Genomic DNA, 8,034 nt, shown 5'->3' with positions numbered 1-8,034 from the left:
TCAGATTTTGCCAGTTGTTCCACCAATATTCTTTATAGAAAGAAAATAAATTTTTTGTTCTGGACCAGGATCCAGTGTAGGATCACACATTATAATTACTTGTCAAGTTTCTTTAATTTTCTTTGACATGGAACACTTTCTCAGTCTCTGTTTTCATGACCTTGACATTTTTGGAGAATACAGGCCATTTATTTTGTAAAATATTGCTCAAATGAGTTGGTCTGATTTTTTTCATGATTATGTATATTCGTGTTATACATTTTTGACAGTAATACTACTGAATTGCTGTTGTGTCCTTCTTGGTGCATCATATGAGGAGTCATTTGATATCTGTATGTCCCATCACTGGTGACAGCAACTTGGTTCACTTGATTAAGGTGGTATCTGTCAGCTTTTTACACTGTGAAGTAACTATTTTTTTCTTTATAATTAATAAATATCTTGTGTGGAAATCATCTTGAGACTACCCATAAGTTTTAACATTCATTGATGATTCTTGTTTGTAACAATTATTACTATAGCAATTGCCAAATGGTTATTTTTTTTAATTCCACCATTATCATTCCTTATACATTTTTTGTATTCCTACTGTATGGGAGACCTTTTGATTCTCTTCCATTTATTCATTTATCAATTGCTTTATTTATATCAGAATAAATTCATTGATTTTTATTTTATTCTATGAATTATAGAACCATTAATAATCGTTATTTATATGCATGCACAAATTGTTTCCGGTTTGGCTGGCTTCTATGTTCTCCTAACATTTCTTCATTTTCTAAGACTTCCCTTACTTTCTGGCACTATTTCTCACCCAGCTCCGTCCCTGGAATCACCCATTTCTCCTAAAAGCCCTAGTCACATTTAGCAGAGAATGGTATTTAGAAATAAAGATATAGGTGCTAGGTGTGTTCATTGCTGCTATAGTATCATGGCTTCTATGTTGTCTCACTGAGCAGAGCTAGAAAATACACGCCCACACAAAAACAAACATCACTTTACTTGAACATCATTTTTACTTTTTTTTTTTTTTTTTTTTTTTTCCTTTTTTTTTTTTTTTTTTTTTTGAGACTGGCCGTACCTACCGCGCTCAGCCGGTCATCCCTATATAGGATCCGAACGCGCGGCGGGAGCGCTGCTGCACTCCCAGCCCCGCACTCTCCCAAGGCGCCATGGGCTCGGCCCCATTTTTACTTTAAAGAACAACAAACAAGCTATGGTTATTCAGAATTGAGAATTTGGGGCCGGCCCGGTAGCACACTCGGTAGAGGGCGGCGCTCCCGCTGAGGGTTCGGATCCCATATAGTGACCGGTCCGCTCACTGGTTGAGCGCAGTGCGGGCGTGACACCGAGGGTTGCGATCCCGTTACCGGTCATGAAAAAAAGACAAAAAGGAAAAAAAAAAAAAGAATTGAGAATTTGGTAGACATTTTCTAGAAAATGAACAAAGCAAGGCTTTCACTCCAAGGAAAACAACTAACAGTATTTGTTGCCGATGATAAAATTTAAGCCTTCAAATGAATATTAGAATTTTGAAGAACTTGTAGTCACCACCATGAACTTGACAACCTCCTAAACTTTTCTTTTCTTTTTTTTTTTTTTTCCTTTTTGTCTTTTTTCGTGACCGGCAACGGATCGCAACCCTCAGTGTCACGCCCATACCGGACCGGGACCAGCAACAGGATCGCAACCCTCGGTGTTGCTCCCGTACCTCACTCAGCCAGTGAGTGGCCGGTCTGTATGTGAGATCCGAATCCTCAGCGGGAGCGCCGCCACGCTTCCCAAGCGGCGCACTGTAGCAGTGTGCCACCGGGCCGGCCCATCCTCCTAAACTTTTCTGAAGAGATGGGCGGTGCTGTAAAAAACCGTTGTGAAGTTTTTTTTTTTAATATTGTATAATGAAATGTGTCAACATTTGGAAGATCTGCATAACTCAATGAACAGTATTTTTTCACATGACCAATGCATGATGTTACAAAAGCATGTATGGATAAAATATTCATTTAAAGTTTAATATAGACCAATGGATTTTAATATAACAGAGTACAAAAAGTTCGCTGATATGGTTCCAGAGTCCACATTACAACTGACCTTTACAAAATTACCACTTGTCAAGTTTTGATGTAGTATCAAGGAAAATATCCACAAATACCTGAAATGATTGAAAAAATACTTCTCACCTCCAGCTATGCCTCTGTGTGAGATCAGATTTTCTTCATATAGTTAAACTAAAACATATTAAAACAGATTGAATGCAGAAGCAGATATGATAATCTAAGTGTATTCTATAAAGTCTTACTGATTTTGAAGAGACTTGCAAAAATGTCAGTAATGCCACTCTTCTCACTATGCTTTTTGTTTTGGAAAATATAGTTACTTTTCATTAAAATGAGTTATATATTAACATATAATGGGTTCACTATTAGGTGTTTTTTTTTTTTTTAACAAATGCACCACTTTTTTATTTTTATGATCTCAACTCTATTAATCCAAAATTGCATTGGGCAACGTAGTTGTAGGCTGTTGCGCTGATGCCTTGACAAACCAAAGTGTAGGGCTGGGTCTGGTTTTGTTTCGGTTTTCTCTTTTATATCCAATGCTCATGGGTTAAATTCTGGAAATGTTCCAATTGTAAGGCTACAATTGTTGGAAATGTTCCAATTGTAATCTGTTTGGATTCCACCTCAGTTATACTCCTTCGATTGAATGCTGGAGGGTGAGGCACATTTTGCCTAATCCATGTCGATAACCTAGTAGTCATCAAGGTTAAAAAAAAAAAATTATTTGTCTCCTTCTTGGTATTCCATTCCCTGGCAATCTACTCAGTACTGCAAGATACTTCCAATTCCACCAAATCCTTCCAAAAACTGGAATCCTTCTGATGACTTATCTGTGACAATTTCCAACATAGCTCCAAATTTTTTATAGTTGTTAGCAAAGCATTCCAACAGGGGCGTGCTCTCAACCAGCTCATGTTCCTGCCCTGTCTCTTTTTCTGTGAAATGAGATTTATCCTTCTCTTGTTAGATGGAGAATCTAACTTCTAACTTCTCTGGAGTTAGAGAATTTTCTCCTTTTCTGTGCCTTACCAATGAAGAACATATCTTATCATAAACAGATTTTCATATACTATTAGAATCTCCACAGCTCCCAATTCCAAAACCTTTAGTGTATCTCCTGTGACAAAACACTGCTTGCCCATGTCCTAGCTGATTTCATCAAAGCATTGTCCTGTTAATCTCCTCTTGAGTGAATTTCACATTGAGGAGTACTTCAGTAGATAACTCAACAACTTGGTTGGATCCATTTTCACCACCATAGGATATATCAACTAATTTTAAAACTTTTGATTGCAACCTCTGATCAAACATATCCGATTGACTTAGTTCAGTTTAAAAGTCAGCTGATCCAGCTAAAATGAGACCAGCCACAGTAACTTTGTCTCAGGAATAAATAGCTGCACAGCAGTCTCTGCTACTTTCTAAACATAGTTATGCCACTTTTCCATTCTTAAAAAGTATCAACCAAAGTAAAATAAACACCTGGTTGAGGATAAACAAAGTTTATTTGCGGACTCGGTAGATGATTCTGGAATCAGGCAATAGTCTGGACCAAAATGGTTCAGAATGCTCCACATGCAGGTCATATTTATCGCCAGAGAAAAGGAAGTGATATATACAAATGAAACCTGACTGGTTGCAGTTGGCATTTGCCTTATATGGTCATTTTTGGCAGCATTCAGCCTCTGATGAGCTGGAGGTTTAGTTGCCATGATTGGCTGAGACCTTGCTTGGTTACAAGGGTATACTTTTAGGTTATGTTACCGTCTATTGATACATCGAGTTAGGTTACATTTCACTACACAGTGAAACCTTCAAGTCAGACTGAGAACATGTATGGAGACAGCTTTAGAACAAAATTGTTTCAGGGCGTTCCAAGTAAAAAGTGCCTGAAATGCAAGCTGAGGTGGCTTCTCGGCTCCATGTTAGGTGCCTTAACCAGACCAATGCCATTTTCTTTGTCAACAGGCAAAACACAAGGCTGAATGAGCTCCTCTACCATGTTTCTTTGGGAGATCCACAGCTAATTTGTGCAGGACTTCTCTTTTGTTTCCTTGCAGTGTTCCCAAAAGTACCATCTATTAAAATGAAGCCAAACTTGCTGTCATCTGAAAGTAGTGCTGTGAGAGCCTCTGTGTGGGATTTATTGTCACCCAAATACAATAACATATTAATTGGTTTGAAAGCTTGGAGTTAACGTTGACTTTCTTTTCCTTTCCTTCTTCTCTTACAATTGTTCCACAGCAAACAACCAGACTATTTGGAAGTACTTTCTTATAAAGTTTGAATCTTTTTGTACAGATGTAGTGGCTCTCAAGACTGAAAGGTGGTTTACTGGTGACTTAATGTTAGGCACAATTCCAAACTCATCTGCTGACATTTGCCATGCATGAAATTGTGACCCACATACGGAAGGGGAATCTTAGCTAGGGGAGTGTAAGGCCTTGTGCTGAGGCCCAAGCAAGCAGCATTATCTATAGCTCACAAATGTTTATGTCTAAGCTTGTTTTTCAGAACAGCTGTATCCAGCAAAAAGCATGCTCCAAATGGCAATGATGAAACTCCTGATCACAGACAAGTTTCTAGGTCCAAATGCAAACTAGGCTCAAGAACTAACCAATGAATTGTGCTCGATAGTCATCCAATCCTAATTGAACAAGTTTGCATCATACGTTTACAGAAGAGGACCTAAATGAGGACCTGGGCTGGGGGCCAGGAACTTGATCTCTATAGAATACCCCCTTTCCTTTGTTCAGAGAGACACTGCTTTGGGCATTATCCCCAGTATCCTCCATTACTGTTACGTGTAATAAACCTTCCTATCCAGACTTCTGGACCCCTTGAGTCCAGTAACACAGTCTGGTCTTTGGGAGGAATGACCAGTGACATCATGCTAGTGTCATTTGCATGAGGAAAGTCCAGTAATCTGAGCTCTGGGATCACAAGCCCTTTATCCCCAAGCAGGAGAAGGACCCCTTCTCTGGCCAACCACATTGACCCCGGCCCAGTTTCGGAATCGGGGGTTACTATCCAGAGGTCCAGAAGGTGGGAGTTGGCTGGTGCCTGATTCTTCTCACTCAGCCATGCCACACAGGGTGACGATACTGAGAAGTCTGGGAACCAAGAGGACACAGGGGCCAAATGTAGCACTCACCTGCAGACCGCCTCCAGGATCTAACTGAGCTTCTTGATTTTCCAGATTTCCAAGTTCCCGTAGGCAGCCCTGGGGTCTCTGCCACCTTCTCCCTCCTCCTCCTCTTTAATGGTCCAGTCCTGGGCAGCAGCTGCTCCTCCCTGGAGGTGGCTCTGTCTCTCCAGCAGCCACTTTTGCTGCCAGTATTGTTATTTTAAATAAACCAATAAATAAATGTTTTCTCAGTTTTAATTTCTAAGATGATAAATATTAATAGATATAATTCATATAAACAAAAGATCTTTGGGGTCTTCTATAATTTATGAGTGTAAAGGGTGCCTGAGACCAAAATGTTTGAGAATGGCTGCTATAATTTATTCAACCATTCTCCTATGTTTGGGTGTTTAGATTGTTTCCAGTATTTTGTGATTACAAACAATGTCGCAATGAATAATTTTGTGCATATGTGTTTTTCCATTGTTGTAGATGTATCTTTAGGGTAAATTCTTAGAAGTGGGATTGCTGGATCAGAAGATGTATATGTAGGGGCCGGCCCGTGGCTCACTCGGGAGAGTGCGGTGCTGATAACACCAAGGCCACGGGTTCGGATCCCATATAGGGATGGCCGGTTCGCTCACTGGCTGAGCGTGGTGCTGACAACACCAAGTCAAGGGTTGAGATCCCCTTACCGGTCATCTTTAAAAAAAAAAGAAGATGTATATGTAGTTTTGTTAGTTATTACCAAATTCCCCCTCCAAAACCTTGTGCCTCACTGCTACCACTGTCCCTCTCCCCTACTGACATCCATACATTCTGTCAAACCTGAGGAACTACTAGATATGAACAGAAGGACCTATTTTCTCATCAGTAAAATAAGCCTACTGTCTGCTATCTATACACAAGGAATTGACACAGAATAGGTGGTCATTAAATGGTGGCTGTTATTAATTATATGAATCTGGGTGAATAGAAGTGATGGTCAGGGGCCGGCCTGTGGCTCACTCAGTTGAGTGCGGTGCTGATAACACCAAGGCCACGGGTTCGGATCCCATATAGGGATGGCCGGTTCGCTCACTGGCTGAGCGTGGTGCTGACAACACCAAGTCGAGGGTTAAGATCCCCTTACCGGTCATCTTTTAAAAAAAAAAAAAGAAGTGATGGTCAGGGTTGATCAAAATAATATCTTGAATTCCTTGGGGGTAAAGAATGGGCTGTCCTAATTGGAACTGTAGAGGATGCTGACAATAAGAAAGTATATAGAATTGAGAATCTTGGAAGTTACCTAGGATGTGAAAAGAGAACAGACTGCCTAAACCAGAAGAGATTACCTAAACAAGAAAAAAGGCCAGAAGCAGATGCTGAAAGCTAGGGTAGGGATCCAGGGGTTAGGATACCTAGGCAATGAATGCACAGAACAGTTCATTAATTCAGTCAGTCGGTCAAATATTTATTAAACACTTTGCAGCAGGCACAGTGTTCTGTGATGAGCAAGATACTGTACATGCTTACAGAGTTTAAACTCTACTGATAGAAGCAAATGAGAAAATAGATAATAATGATTTGGGGGGGTAAGCACAGTGTGCTATGGGAACACAAATCAGGGGCATCTAACCCAAACCTGGGGATTAGGCAAGACTTCCTAAAGGAAGTGACATCTAAGTGGAGACCTGAAGAATGGCTAGGACTTTGCTAGGTGAATTGGGTGAAGGAGAGGGAAGGGAGTAGATAGGAAAAGAGTGTTCCAGGAAGCAAGGATAGAATCTGCAACAGCCTAGAGGCAAAAGAACACATGGTATGTCTGGAGAACTGAGAGATCAATTTTGGCTGAGGCAGAGGGGACAAGGTTGGGAAACAATGACAACTAAGGCAGAGGCCAAATCAGGAAAGGCCTTATAATTCATGTCAAGGACTTTGGATTTTTTTTTAGGACTTTGGATTTTATCTTATGAGCAGTGAGAAGCCATTAGAGCTTTTAATCTGGTTAACTATGTTAACATTTGATTTTAGAAAAGATCACTCTATCTGCTGTATAAGGAATAACTAGAGGACACAAATTTGGAGAAAGGGAGGCCACTTATAAGTGTGTATTGCAATAATCCAGGCAAAAGTGATGGTGACCTGAATTAGGGCAGAGTTGGGAGAATGGAGATTTCAGGAGGTAAAATCATCAAACTCATGATTGGATTGGCATGTGAAAAAGAGGGAAAAGTCAAGTATGACACTAGGGTTTCTGGCTTGGGCAGCTTGGTAGTTGGTGCTATCAGGCAGGGAGAGAGGCAGCAGGGGAGGAGGAGCACGCTTGAGGGAAAAGGTGATGAGTGCTGTTTCAACATGTTGACAGGTTAGGAATCTGAGGTTCGGAGAGGTGAAGTTACCTGTTTCAAGTGACTATAAGTGACAGAACTAAGATTCCAGCCCAGATCTGCCTGACTACAAATTTCCTTGCTGCTTCAGCATTTCCACTTCTCCTCCCACACTCAGGTTGGGAATGCGCACCAACCACCAGGGAGAGGCAAACCACTGGGACCGTATGTAATGTGACTGAAGTGCCTTCATAGAAGTCAAATTTGACTGAATAATAACACAAGCAGGTATTTCCACAAGCATAATTATTATTATTAACATTCTGTCCATGATGACTCACACTGCCATCCTCTGGTTCGAGTAAGGAAGTGTTAGGAAACATTTGATACTGGGGAATGCTTATGATGTGCTTTTCATAGGAGTTTACATAAGACAGTATGGCAAGAGTAGTACAATGGAAAAACCCTGGGCTAGAGACTGGAAACCAGGGTTCTAATGATGTGAACATAGACTGGACTGAGAAGGAAAGTTGTTATT

The 8,034-nt window shown here is 40.5% G+C and overlaps 1 pseudogene; it reads right to left on the bottom strand.

Moving 5' to 3' along the window:
• Nucleotides 1-2,750: 2,750 nt before the first annotated feature.
• On the bottom strand, nt 2,751-5,285 carry LOC103593509 (annotated as a pseudogene).
• Nucleotides 5,286-8,034: the final 2,749 nt, after the last annotated feature.

The sequence above is a fragment of the Galeopterus variegatus genome, unplaced genomic scaffold, assembly GCF_000696425.1.
Source record: "Galeopterus variegatus unplaced genomic scaffold, G_variegatus-3.0.2 Scaffold6, whole genome shotgun sequence".
Lineage (NCBI taxonomy): Eukaryota > Metazoa > Chordata > Mammalia > Dermoptera > Cynocephalidae > Galeopterus > Galeopterus variegatus.
Note: the sequence above shows the minus strand (reverse complement) of the source record. Positions and strands in the feature narration are given on the sequence as shown.